Source organism: Pelodiscus sinensis, chromosome 24 (genome assembly GCF_049634645.1).
Source record: "Pelodiscus sinensis isolate JC-2024 chromosome 24, ASM4963464v1, whole genome shotgun sequence".
Lineage (NCBI taxonomy): Eukaryota > Metazoa > Chordata > Testudines > Trionychidae > Pelodiscus > Pelodiscus sinensis.
This window is the reverse complement of record NC_134734.1, coordinates 25,234,867-25,247,538: the sequence shown is the minus strand read 5'-3', so window position 1 is coordinate 25,247,538 and position 12,672 is coordinate 25,234,867. Positions and strand designations below refer to the sequence as shown.

Sequence of the window (12,672 nt, the reverse complement as noted above, 5' to 3'; positions counted from 1 at the left end):
GTCGCCTCGCGTTACCGCGTCCCGAATAATAGAAAGGGGGGGGCATTCGCGTGGCCTGGTGCGGGGCTCAGCCAGGGCGAGGGGCGAGCTGCAGAAAAGCTTCTGGGGAATATTCACTGAGACTGGAGGGGGGATTCTGCAGAACCCGGGAACAGATGCCCCAGGGCGCGATCCCCCTCCCCCGCCAGCTTTGAACCAGGGCGCCTTTTCTGGAGTCGCCGACCGAGCTCCTAGCCTCAGCACACAGGGCAGCTGTGGACTGTGCAGGTCTCCAAATATTCACCACCCACCCACCCTTCCCTTTTGTCTCCAGCCAGCAGGGCCTGCAGGCCCCATGGGCCCTGGGACAAGGCGTGTGGGGGCCAGTGGGGGGGGGGGGGACAATTCCACACCCCCAGAAGGTGCAGGGCCTTGGGCAGAAGGGGGGTGGGGCAGCCAGCCCTTAGTGTAGCCACGACCAGGCAATGGCATAGAATCATAGAATACTAGGACTGGAAGGGACCTGGAGCGTCATCGAGTCCAGTCCCCTGCTATCATGGCAGGACCCAAATACTGTCTAGACCATCCCTGAGAGACATTTATCTAACCTGCTCTTAAATATCCCCAGAGATGGGGATTCCACAACCTCCCTGGGCAATTCATTCCAGTGTTTAACCACCCCGACAGGCAAGAAGTTTTTCCTAATGTCCAACCTAAACCTCCCTTGCTGCAGTTTAAGCCCATTGCTTCTTGTTCTATCCCCAGAGGCCAAGATGAACAAGTTTTCTCCCTCCTCCTTATGACACCCTTTTAGATACCTGAAAACGGCTATCATGTCCCCCCTCAGTCTTCTCTTTTCTAAACTAAACAAACCCAATGCTTTCAGTCTTCCCTCATAGGTCATGTTCTCTAGACCTTTAATCATTCTTGTTGCTCTTCTCTGGAACCTCTCCAATTTCTCCACATCTTTCTTGAAACGCGCTGCCCAGAACTGGACACAATACTCCAATTGAGGCCTAACCAGCGCAGAGTAGAGCGGAAGAATGACTTCTCGTGTCATGCTCACAACACACCTGTTAATGCATGACCCCATGTCCCAGGGCAAACACTCACCGCACAGCGCCTCCTGCTGGGCACTCAGGGAATTAGCTCAGTTCAGCCCTGGAGCGCCCCCTTCAGGCCGGTGCCGCACCTACTGTTACTGGAGCATGCCTTAGTGGGGCTGCCACCTGATATCAGGACCCCAGGCCCTCCCAGTCTGCAGCGTCCTGCCCTGCCGCAGGGCCCCCACACTCTGCAGTCCTTCCCCTCATGAAGCCCCCAAACCCCCCAGTGACCCACGGCCAGGAGTCACCTAGCCCCTGCCTCAGGGGAAAACTGCAGCCTGACATGGCCATGCAGCATTGCGGCGGGGGGGGCGAGGGCGGGGGACTTGCTGCCTTCTTCTGCCCTGGCTGCCTCCCTGCAGCCTTAGTGCCCTAAGGCCTTGCCTCAGACCCTGCAGCTTGGGAGCGAGGGCAGGCCAGTGTGCCCCAGCCCTGCCTGCCTGCCTGCCTGCCTGCTCGCCCATCCCCTGCCCTGCTCCATCTCAGGGAGTCTCCAGCTTCCCTGGCAGCCAGGTTCCTCCCACTCCCCAGCTAGAGCAAGCGTGTGTCCCCTGCTCCCTCCAGCAGCCCTTATTTACAGCCCCAGCTGGGCCCTGATTGGCTGCTACCTGCCTCAGCTGCTGGCTCTCCCAGGGCTGGGTTTAACCCTTCTTGGCCCAGTGCGGGCAGTCTCAGACCCCATCACCCTCCCCCAGCCCCCAGCCCCCAAAGCTGTGCAGAGCGTGCAGCATGCTGCTCCAGCAGCGATTTAAAGGGCCAGGGATGCTGACCCCCACTGCTGCCACGAATCGCCAGACCACAGGGCAATTCCCCCCCCCCCCATGCAGGCCTGTCTTCCACCATTTCTCTGCACGTTCAACCCCCTCCAGCGAGAACTCTGAGCACGGACCATTGCTGAGCCGTGACAGGCTGTCCTCGCGTGGTCCTGGTCATTGCTGCCGGGGCCTGCGCTTGCCATGGGGGCGCTTGGACAGGCCCACAGGCATCCACCGGGCCACGGGGTCAGGGCTTCCGACGAGTTTTCTTTTCACTTTTCAGGGTCTGACTTTGCTCTGTTTTCACTTGGAGCCTCTTAAATCCGACGGGTCGTACATCATAAAAACTCCTCTGGTCTCTGTCAGGCCCCGTGCAAATAACTGTTACCTGGGGGCGGCCAGTGCGCATCCCTCTCTCCCTGAGAAAGAGGGCGACCGCCCTCGTGGGCTTTCCCTGTGTAAAACATTCGCGGAGCAGGACGGATTTATCTAGGCTTTGATCCCTTTCTGGGGTTGGGTTCCTGGGTGCTGCACCCTAGAACTGCCTCCTCCCATCGCTGCAGTGGGTCAGTGTCTGCCTGGCTCTGCGGGGGAGTGACCCCGACTCTGTGCCTGGCCTGGGGGGAGAGCAGAGGGTCTGGCCCAGCAGACAGGATGGGTGGGGAGCCCCAGAGAGCAGGTGTCAGTGGCATGATCAGCCCACCAGGACCAATCCCAAGGGGACTTCTGTGACCGCACCCCGACACAATTGCGTTAAAGCAACACAACACAGTGTCCAGATAACACAGCTGTCAATCACCACTCTGCCCCACTCCTGCGATTTGTGAGGCACGCGCGCCTGCCTTCTGTGACCCAGCTCTCCCCGGGCGCGCAGTGTGTGACTCCCCGTCACCCCTCCTGGGGCTGAGAAAGAAGATCCGCCTCGGTCATTGTCCAGAGACCTTGCCCAACCAGGAGGGAGAGGTGGACGAGCTGGTTGGGCAAGCAGGGACGTTGGTAGCAGGGCTGTGCGACTGAGCGAGGAGGAGGAGACCCGAACTGCTTGTGCCTCAAATGAGCTGCCCACAAGGACAAGCCACTGGGCAAACTCCGGCCACAGGAGGACCATGCGCAAGAGCAGGTCAGCAGAGCATCTTGGCAAACACAGAGTCGAACGTCTTTGCACATTGGGAAACCGGAGCTTGGCTCATCATTGCAACACGGATGGGAAAATGTGGCTGATGAAAGACTTCCTGTGTTCTTCAAGAGCTTCTACAAGAACTCGTGTGTGCATCTCTCCAGGAGCATGTGACGGGCTGGATCACAGGGGCTGTCACCCGGTGGGCTGATCATACCACCACGCCTGCCCTCTGGGGTGCCCCACCTCCCTGTCCCGCTGAGCCAGACACTCTGGTCTCCCCCAGCAAAGGCACAGAGTTGGGGAAACAGCTTCCCCTCCCCCCCCCCGAGCAACACAGCTGCTGGGAGGGCTCAGCTATAGGGATTTGATAGCACCGAGGAACTCAACCCTCAAAAGGGACTAAACCCCCAAAGAACTCCATCGAACGCCATCGAAACAGCAGTTCTACAGAGAGAAAGGGCCTAAGACTCACTCACTTTATCAATGACACAGAGAGATGCACAGCGGTTGCTCCCAGAGAACAGCTATTTACACTGGGTTTGATAATAAATGAAAGTCGTTTTATTAAGTAGAAAAAAATAGATGTAAGTGAATTCAAGTGAAAACAGACAGATCAAAGTAAGTTATAAGCAAAAAATAAAACAAAAGCCTAATACACGTTTTTCATGCAAACTCTTTCCCTAACCGTAGTATTAATTATCTTTTTCACAAGCCAGGCAGCTTTCTAGCCTGAGCCCAATCCTTCCCTCTGTTCACGCTGAGATGTTTCCAGCAGGCATCTTAGCTGATAAGTGGGGGTCCCCTGGGGGTCTGGCTACTGCCCCTATTGTTTGGTTTCCCATCTTTATATCCCCTTTGCCCAAGGTGGGAATTCTTTGTGCTCAGTTAAAACGTCTCTCACCTTTAGTGGAAAAGTTCCAGATCTAAAATGGGTCCCAGCAGCAGGTGGCCTGGCCACATGTCCTGGCAGGACCAATCATGAGCCAGTATAACAAGAAAAACCAAATCATTCACAGATCCTTGTCTTGAGCACTGGGCCATTATGTTTCTGGCGTATCGCTAATGGCCCTAATGAGCCATTATGAGTTGTGCATATTCATAAGCCGATTTTCATAAAGCCTGGCCCAGAAATCAGGAGGCAAACCAAGAGAATCTTAAGATACTTACTAGCTGAAAATCATGAGATTCAAATAAGTTTTGTTGATTTAGAGGAGCTTGCCTTACAGATTTTGAACTCTTGTTTTGTCGGTTATTAACATTAATGATCTGTCTTCTCATAGTACCAAGGAACTCTGTTCATGGCTCACCATTCAGAAAAACCCTGTCCCTATTTTTACAGTTGCACAAGCAGCGGAGAAAGGACAGTCGTCCAAAGACATGGGGCAAAGCGAAGTCACAACGAGCTATTTCACCAGGACGGCAGCGAGTACGGACACAGAAGCAACGTGGGTCACTACAAACCCAGCCCCCGCTGCAGAAGCAGAACCCACCACACCCAACACAACCATAAAGGATGTCACTGGGCACGAACCCAGTAAGTCTGGGGCAGAGAGCTCTGCCAGGCACATTCTGGGTCCCCTCTCTGCGCGAGCCCCCTGGGATAGGGCTGGTGGGTTTCTTGCAGCTGCAGCCATGGGAGACGAGCGCAGGCTGGGAAATAGTTTGAATGGCTCCGAATATGGGACTGGGATTTTGTGACTCCAGCCCCAGGGGCATCAGAGGAACCATCGAGGCCTTAAGAGAGGGACAGGGCAGCAGCTCTGGGTCCATCCACTCAGCGGGGTCCCTCCTCCCCATCCAAGCACCGTGCCGCAGGGACTCTGATAGTGAGCATCCACTGCAGGTGGCACCTCCCTAGTCCGGCACCTGGGACCTGGCCGGCTCTGAAGCAGAGACTTTACCGGACTGTGGGAGGTCCGTGTTGTCAAGCAGCATCTCCAGCACTGCCCCTGCTCGCTGGGCTGCTAGAGGACACCAAGGGTAAATCAGAGCTAAGGAACAGCCCAGAGCGCTGAGCACCAGGCCGGGGGCTGTAAACAAACTTGGCCACCCCCAGGAAGAGTGGACACCCGGCTGACTAAACTCCCGCTGGGCCCCGGGTGTTTCCGGACCAAGGGGGCCAGACGAGAGCGGTTTAACCAGTAGGATTATTGCAGTAATGCTATTAACCCTTCCTTCCCCAGGGCTAGTTTACAGCCAGGTAAGCGTGTCTCCGAAGCAGCTCCCGCCCTGCGAGGCTCTCTGGGTAGACGTAGCCAGGAAAACAGGAGGAGCCGAGACTGCCTGGAAAGCCAGTGGGGGGGCCAAGCTCCTCGTGCGTGTGCGAGTCATTACGTGGCACAAACGGCATAGGGGCTCCTGCAGCAGGTGGGAGGGACTGACAGCTCCTTGGGCAGAGGCCGTCTCTTTGGCCTGAGCTGGTACAGCGCCTAGCACCGGGGGCTGCCGAGCCACTGCCGGGATCCCTCGGAGCAACCGTCATGCAGACAATAAGCACTGAGCCGTATGAGTCGCTCCCGGACGGCAAAGACTGGCAGCTGCATCCGGAGGTGCTGCAGGAGGATTTGTCACCCCTGTGCCTACAGCACTGGGCTGGGACACAGACGACCCAGATTCTAGCCCCCCCCCCCCCCACTCTGCCACTGGCCTGCTGGGTGACTGTGGGCTCGCCATTTCCCCTGCTCCATGCCTCAGTTTCCCTGGCTCCCTTTGAGAAGGGCTTGGCAAGCCAAGGATGATCGTGGCAGTGTCAACCCAGCAGGGCAGCTCGCAAAATCCGCCATCACCATCCACCTCGGGGCAGGGATCCTCAAGGGCACCCTGCCCGGCACTGCACGGGAAGTAGGCAGGGACATCACATACGTCTGGCCCCAGCCCGGGAAGAGCCACGCTCTGTCCACGGAACCTCTTCTCTGCATCGCCCAGCTGCCTGCCAATAGCTCCCTGAACGACCCCGGCACCCGTCGCAATGCAGAGTGCGAGAATGCTGAGCGAGCACTGCCGTGGTCAGGCGCAGCACCCCACCCCCAGCGTGCCACGCGAGCTAGGGCTGTGGTGAGAGCACTGGCCTGGGACCCAGGAAACCTGAAGTGGGGATGGGCACCCCTGTGCCTCAGTTTCCCCTATGGCCCCTTAGCTATTTAGACTGTAAGCTCCAGGAAGCAGCCCCCATCGGTGCTACAAGACAGGGCCCCGTGAGCAGCAGGTTTATGGCGGTGAACTCACCAGCAAGCTCTCCGGGTCGCCCCGAATGGGCCGAGAGCTGCATGTCTGGGTTCTCGTTTCCCCCTCCTGGTGACTCGACTCCTTGTCTTCCCTTTGCAGGAGGCCCGGCTTCCAGCTCGATCAAGTACTGGGTCCCACTGGTGTTCATGGCCACTGCGTTGCTCACCCTGTACTTCACCTACCGGAAGGTCACGGAGAGAGGTGCGGGCTGTGCGCCGGCCGGGTCTCTCGGGGGAGTTGTGAGCCATTTCTGCCAGGAAAGGAGGGGGAGTCCTCGGGTGCCTGGGATCCCCAGCCCCCACCTGGATATTCCAGCCAGAGCTGAGCAAAACTGCCAGAGTGAAACCACCGAGGAGTCCTGGGCACCTTAAAGGCTCCGATTTATCAGGGCTAAGTGTCCGTGGGCAAGGCCCCCAAAGCGGCAGCCCAAAGGCGTCTGCCTGGTTGCAGATACAGCCCAGCGCGGTAACTGCCTGAGAGCAGAGCCGGGTTAACGGCAGCGAAGGGAGCGAGTGACTGAATTAGGCGGGGCCGCTGCCCAGTTTTAAACTGGGTCATTTTTCTATGGGGGAGGGTTGTCCCCAGAGCAGATGCTGAGAGGGACCCGCAATGTGCACTGAGACCAGGGAAGTGCAGCAAGCTCTGGGCAGGGAGGCCGCATGCGCCCCGGCGACACTGCCCGTGGGCACGCCAAGGCCCCACATCACAACAGGGGCACGTTGCTCCACCAGTGCAGACAGCCACAGCCCTTCTGGTCAGAAGCTGCATGTTTGGTCTGCAGCAGTCAGAGTTTAGGTCCTGCTGCTCTCAAACCTCAGGCCTCATCACCTGAGCTACAGGAGAATCCCCCTAACAGTGTAGTGTCTATGACACGATGGAGTAGTTCTGATTTCATGCAGTAGAGGGCAGCGATGCACCCACACACCTAGCTACTTCTTTAAGTGAGGTAGGATTGAAACGCCACTTTTGAGTCTCTTGCCACAGCCCTTTACCGCCACCCGCCTTCCTCCGTCACCTGCCCCACTGCGCGGCTTTCGTTGGTGAATGCAGCAGAACCCCGCTCGTGATTTCACCAACTGCCGCCCTTTGGGTTTGTTCCGCAGAAAGCCGCAGCAGAGCCGGGTCTGTCTCTCAGTCCTCAGGTAAGTTTCACTCCATCTTCTATGCTCTTCACACCCATCATGTAGCAAGGCCTGGACCGGGGCCAAAGGCGGACAGAAAGGGCCAGACCCTCAACTTTATTTGGGGGTTTAATTCCCACTGATTTCAGCAGAGTTAGGCACCTATACACCATTAAGGCGCAGGACCCAAGTGATTTAGGAGCACAAATCTCAAGGGCTCTCAATGGGAAGGGTGAGGAGCGAAGGCTTCTGGAAAATCTCAACTTTAATTGCAAAGGCCAATATTATTGTTTGCTGGGGTTGTGCCCAAGGACCAATCAAAAACTAGGTCCCCACGGTGCCAGACGCCTCACAGGCCAAGGGCAAGACAATCCCTGTGCCGAACCACGTAGATTTGCTGCCCCTCTCATATTTCCACGTCATGAGCAGTGTTGCCAGGAGAAATTCAAAAGCTGCCCGGCTGGTTAGCAGAGCCCCCACAGCTAGTTTTTTTATGTCTACTTGTGGTGCACATTTGCACATGCCTTGGTGCACATGCACATTTATTCTGCACATGGATGGAAACAAATTGAAAGGCGCATTGGTCACAAGTGGGGCGAAGGCCCTGTCAATCCTGCGGCAATTCAGACATTCTGGGATTTTCCACGAGCAGCTGCTGAAATGTTTCAAATGAACCAAGGGAACCCCCAGGCGTGTGTGAAAGGAAACAGAAGAGCGCCACGCTTTCGAGTAGGGTTGTGAAAACGGTTAACTGGTGAACGATAGCGCTTAACCGGTTACCCGTTTTAAACTAAGTCATGTCGCCCGGCTCCGCCGCCCGGCTCCGCCATGCCCATAGGGCCCCGCTGCCCAGCCCGCTAGCCCTGGCCTGGCACGGCTGGCCGCTGCCGGAGTTACCTTGTCTCTCGCCCCCAGAAGCTGGTCCCATACAAGACACTCAGCTCTCCCCACCTTGGTTCTCCTAGCCCCCGGGACCCACAGGGCTCAGCACCGCGGCAAACAGGGTTCTGTGGCCCCTCCCGCCCTGCCTGTGGTGCAGGGTCCCTGCCCTTCCTGGCACTTGCAGCCCATCGCGCTGGCTCCGCTCGGCCAGGCACAGACCCCACACACGTGGCTCAGTCGTTCGTATTGCAGCAGAGTCTGCGGGAGCGCAGGGCACGGAGCCAGGACTGTCCCATCCACAGGCCACATGGGGGGGCTGCCCCAGGTCTCGCACTTTTGGGGGCTTGCGGCAGCCACCCCAGCCGTCCTATGGATGGGAAAGGGAGGTATTGCGGGAGCCTGGCTCGGCAGCAGGGGTCACCCCGCATGCACTTCGCGGGAGGTAGGAACCAGAGTGGCCCAGCAGCCCTCTCCCGACCTGCACGTGGCTTGTGGCAGGAAGCAGAGCACCCCCCCCCCCGGCACTGCCGCCCACGTGTGAGTGAGGGAGACGCCTGCTGCCTCCGCGCCAGGCCCCTGTAATCCCCTGGGCTGCATTGCTCGGGGGCAGGGGTTACCCTGGGCCCCATTCCTGGGGTATTGGGGTGGGTTGCCCCAGGCCCTGCGCCCCTCTCGGGTTGGCCCTGCATGGAGCAGAACCCCAGCATGCTAGGAGCTGTACAAACCCAGGCCACAAAGCCAGTCACTGCCCCAAAGAGCCTAACTCCCACCGGTCTGATTTCAATGGGAGTTAGGCACCTAAATCCCTTTGACGAGGGGGCTGAGCCCCCATTATTGCCTGGAGCAGAACGTGGAGAGCGAGGCAGCGGAGACTGACCTAACCTGCTTCGCCTCGGTTTGTATTAACCCGTGTCCATTTCCTTGTGCCCCTGCTTCGCTCTGCAGACTCTGTCTCACAAGACAAACCAGCGGCACCTGGCGCCATCCCTCACCCGCAGGTAGGTGCAGCAGTTTCCCTCCCTAGTGGCGTTGGTAGAAGAGTCCCACTTTCCCCGGCCCAGCGGCGAGGGCAGGTGGCTGAGAGTCCAGAATCCGACTCGCTGTTCCTCCGCCCGGCTCCCCATCGCACCTGGAGCCAGCACCTTGAGCTGGCCCCATCTCTAAGGCTTCGTCTACACTGCAGGGTTTGCACAAGAAGTCTTTTGCAGAAGAGATTTGCACAAAAACTTCTTGTGCAAAAGCGCGTCCAGAGCTCAAAGTGCAGCGCAAAAGCCACCAGAGCCCCTGTGCTTTCTCGGACAGGCGCTTCTTGTGCAAGAAACCCCTGCGGAGTGTGCACGCCTGCCTTTTTGTGCAAGAGCTATAGTGCAAAAAGGCGTCATTCCTCGTGGAAGGAGGTTGCCCTACACTGCAAAAAGCCCTCTGTTCTGTCGATTGGATGGAGATTTTCTTGTGAAAAACTGGCTTGAGGTGTGGCTGCTCCGTGGGTTTTTGCACAAAAACCTTGTAGTGTAAACGTAGCCTAAAATGGGGAGAGGGAGTAACCAGACCCTGCTTTGGAAAGGTGCTGGCCAGGGCTCCCTGCAAGCTGAGTGCCTGGGCGGCCTCCCAGGAGAGATTCCAATGCCGCCCAGCTGATTAGCATGGGCACCCACAGCCAGTGGCCTGTGTTTCTCCTGGTGGTGCACATCCGCACAGACCTTGGTGCATGGAACAACATTTATTCTGCACACCGATGGCAAACATTAGAGGGAATATTGGGACTCGCATCTATAGATCTCAATGCGCACCCCCTATGGCACCACTTATGGGTCTCTGATGCAAGGCTTAGAAAGCCTCGGTGGGACATATTAATCCACTTTCACACCAGTACCATTGCCCTGTTTCCAGCAAACCAGATCGAAACGCTGGCTCTTAGTTCTCAGAGAAGCATTGCCCAGGAACAGACCCCTTGGGCCCTGTGCCTGACTCTACCCCTGGGCAAGTCACTGTGCCTGTGTGCCTCAGTTTCCCCATCCGGGACTAACAGTGCTTAGCAAGAGTGCAACGTGGCTTCACCCATTCACAGTTGGGCAGCAGTTCAGAACAGCCCTAGGCATTGGCCTCTTAAAAAACACAAGCAAAGCTCAGTCTAGCGAGGCTGTGTGTTGTATTCCAGGCATGGGACCGGACTGACGCGGAGACACAGCAGGCAAAGGACACTAACCAGGGAGAAAAACGAACAAGCTCTGTCTGACCCAGACCCTCCCCCAGCCAGGCCCCTTGGTTTTACTTGTAGCACTGGGGGAATTACCCCGTCAGCTGCTCCAAGAACTAGGGTGGGGAGACAATCCAGGTCGATGCCAAACTTTGGTCGACATCCTGCTGAGTTCTGCCCGACTGGAATGCTGCCCAGTTGCTCTTCCCAGGGCCGCCTCTGGCACACCCAGCTCCACGGCTGGGTCTGTCCGGCTCTGTTATTCCCCGTCTCTCCCCGGATGGCTCCCTCTTTGCACCAATCCTGAGCCAGCCACACATCTACCTCCCCCCTCCCCCCCGAGAGCTCTGCCCAGCCACACCTGGCCTTGGCTCCTGGATGGGCACGTCCAAGTCCTGGCGAGCGCGCAGCGCTCCGGCTGGATGAAGGGCAGCTGCTACAGAGAAGCATTTTGGAGGCTTCCAACCCGCCCCCAGGAAGCCCTCGGGCATCTCCTCCATCGCGCTCCAAGAGCCGGGTGTTACCGCCGCACGATCGACAAGAGGCATCGCCACCGGCTGCCTCGCCCCATCCCGCCTTGGGTGGCTCCTACCTGGAAGGTCAGTCCCAGGGCCCTGCCCCTCGGCTGTGCCTTTGGGGGAGCCCACCCCTAGCAGGGGGCTGGAGCCATCCACAGCCAGTGAAACACAACCCCTGCTCCTGGGTGACCAGTCTTCCCAGCCAGGCAGGGAGGGGACATGGCCTGACCTCCACGACGTCCCAGCCAGCCGAGGGGGGACACGGCCCTTCCTGCTCTCCACCGACATCCCAGCCGGGGGGCGGAGACATGGCCTGTCCACGACGTCCCAGCCAGCCGAGGGGGGACACGGCCCTTCCTGCTCTCCACCGACGTCCCAGCCGGGGGGGGGGGGGGGAGACATGGCCTGTCCACGACGTCCCAGCCAGGGAGGGGACATGGCCTGACCTCCACCAACCTCTGAGCTTCTGCATGGATAATGCTGCACCTTAAATCCCAAGGGAAGCAAAGAGACCTCGGCCCGGCTGCGTTCTCAGAGGGGCTGCAGCTGGCTACACTCCAAAACCCTTCCCCTGGAGGCCCCCGGAGCCCTGTTCTCCTGCTCCACGGAACCTCGCAGAGCAACCTGGGCTGCTCTCGGCAGAGGCCTGACCAGCTGCACCGGCTTTGCTCCTGCATCTCACCGAGGGCCCGACCCTGCTCTCCTTTCCACCAGCGCCACGAGGGGGTGAAACCCTGGGCCGCCCGCAGCAGTGACCATCCCCAGCTGGTTCTAACGGGGCTCAATGCGCAGAGGGGTTTGACCAAGTGGGGTCCTGCTGAACTCACGGCTGGCCCCGGCCAGGCGGGTGCTAGGAGTGTCTGAGGCGAGATATTCCAGAGGGCTGGCTTTCGGCGTCCCTCTGCGGCTCCCACCCTGCAGCGACCTGTGCCCGGCCGATGGAGAAGGGAGGTGACACTCCATCCCGCCCCTTACACGGTGCTCTCCTGGGGCTCTCACAGTGCTTTGCAAACAGGGGCACATGTCAACAGCCCCGTTTTCAAAGGGGAAACTGAGGCATGGAAAGGCACGTGACTGCCTCTCACGCCCAGGACAGAGTGAGGAAACAGAACCCAGGCACCCTACGGTCTCACCAGGCTACGTTCCCTGCCCGGGGCGTGCATCTCCCCGTCGGGTGGCAGGGTTTGGCCCGGATTCGCTGCGATGTTAAGCCCACGTGCCCAAGTCCGGTGAGATGGGGACTGTCTCTGGTTCCGGGCGTGTCAGAACTGCAGAGCAGCCCGTCGAGGGCGGGGTCGCGTGCGTGCGTCTGTGTGTGAGTGCGCGGCATGTGTGTAAACGACACATTAAGCCAGTAAAGTCCCAGTTAATGTTTGATCCTGGGATTGCTGAGAACATCAGCACGGCCAGGCTGGGTCAGGCCGAAGGTCCGTCCAGCCCAGGGTCCTGTCTGCCCGCAGTGGCCGGTGCCCCAGAGGGAGGGGCCACAGCAGGAAACCCTCACGTGCAAAGGAGGGTTCTTGGGGGGGGTGCAGAGAAAGGAGCTAGGCCACATCTCAGCCCCTTGGCCCCTCGCGAGGCCACGGCGCGGGAACCCTGCCCCCGGAGCCTGACCACAGCCCAGCTCCTGCCCCAGTGGGGGCCCCAGGAGCACTGGGCACAGGCCATCTGTCCAGCACCCCCTCCTGAGGGGGGAGCCTGCAGTCCAGCCGCCTAGTCCTGGCTCAGTGCAAGGCCCCGCCTCTGGGCATCTCGCCCCCGTTGAGCTG

The 12,672-nt window shown here is 58.9% G+C and overlaps 1 protein-coding gene across 2 annotated transcripts in view; it reads left to right on the top strand.

Moving 5' to 3' along the window:
- LOC102454400 (SLAM family member 9-like) overlaps nt 1-12,278 on the top strand; it is a 66,862-nt gene extending 54,584 nt beyond the window's left edge. For both annotated transcript variants that reach the window (XR_012897536.1, XR_012897535.1), the window contains 4 exons: nt 4,300-4,494; nt 6,285-6,386; nt 7,289-7,327; nt 9,134-12,278. The gene's annotated coding sequence lies outside the window, so the exon portion shown is untranslated. The remainder of the gene's footprint in view (nt 1-4,299; nt 4,495-6,284; nt 6,387-7,288; nt 7,328-9,133) is intronic.
- Nucleotides 12,279-12,672: the final 394 nt, after the last annotated feature.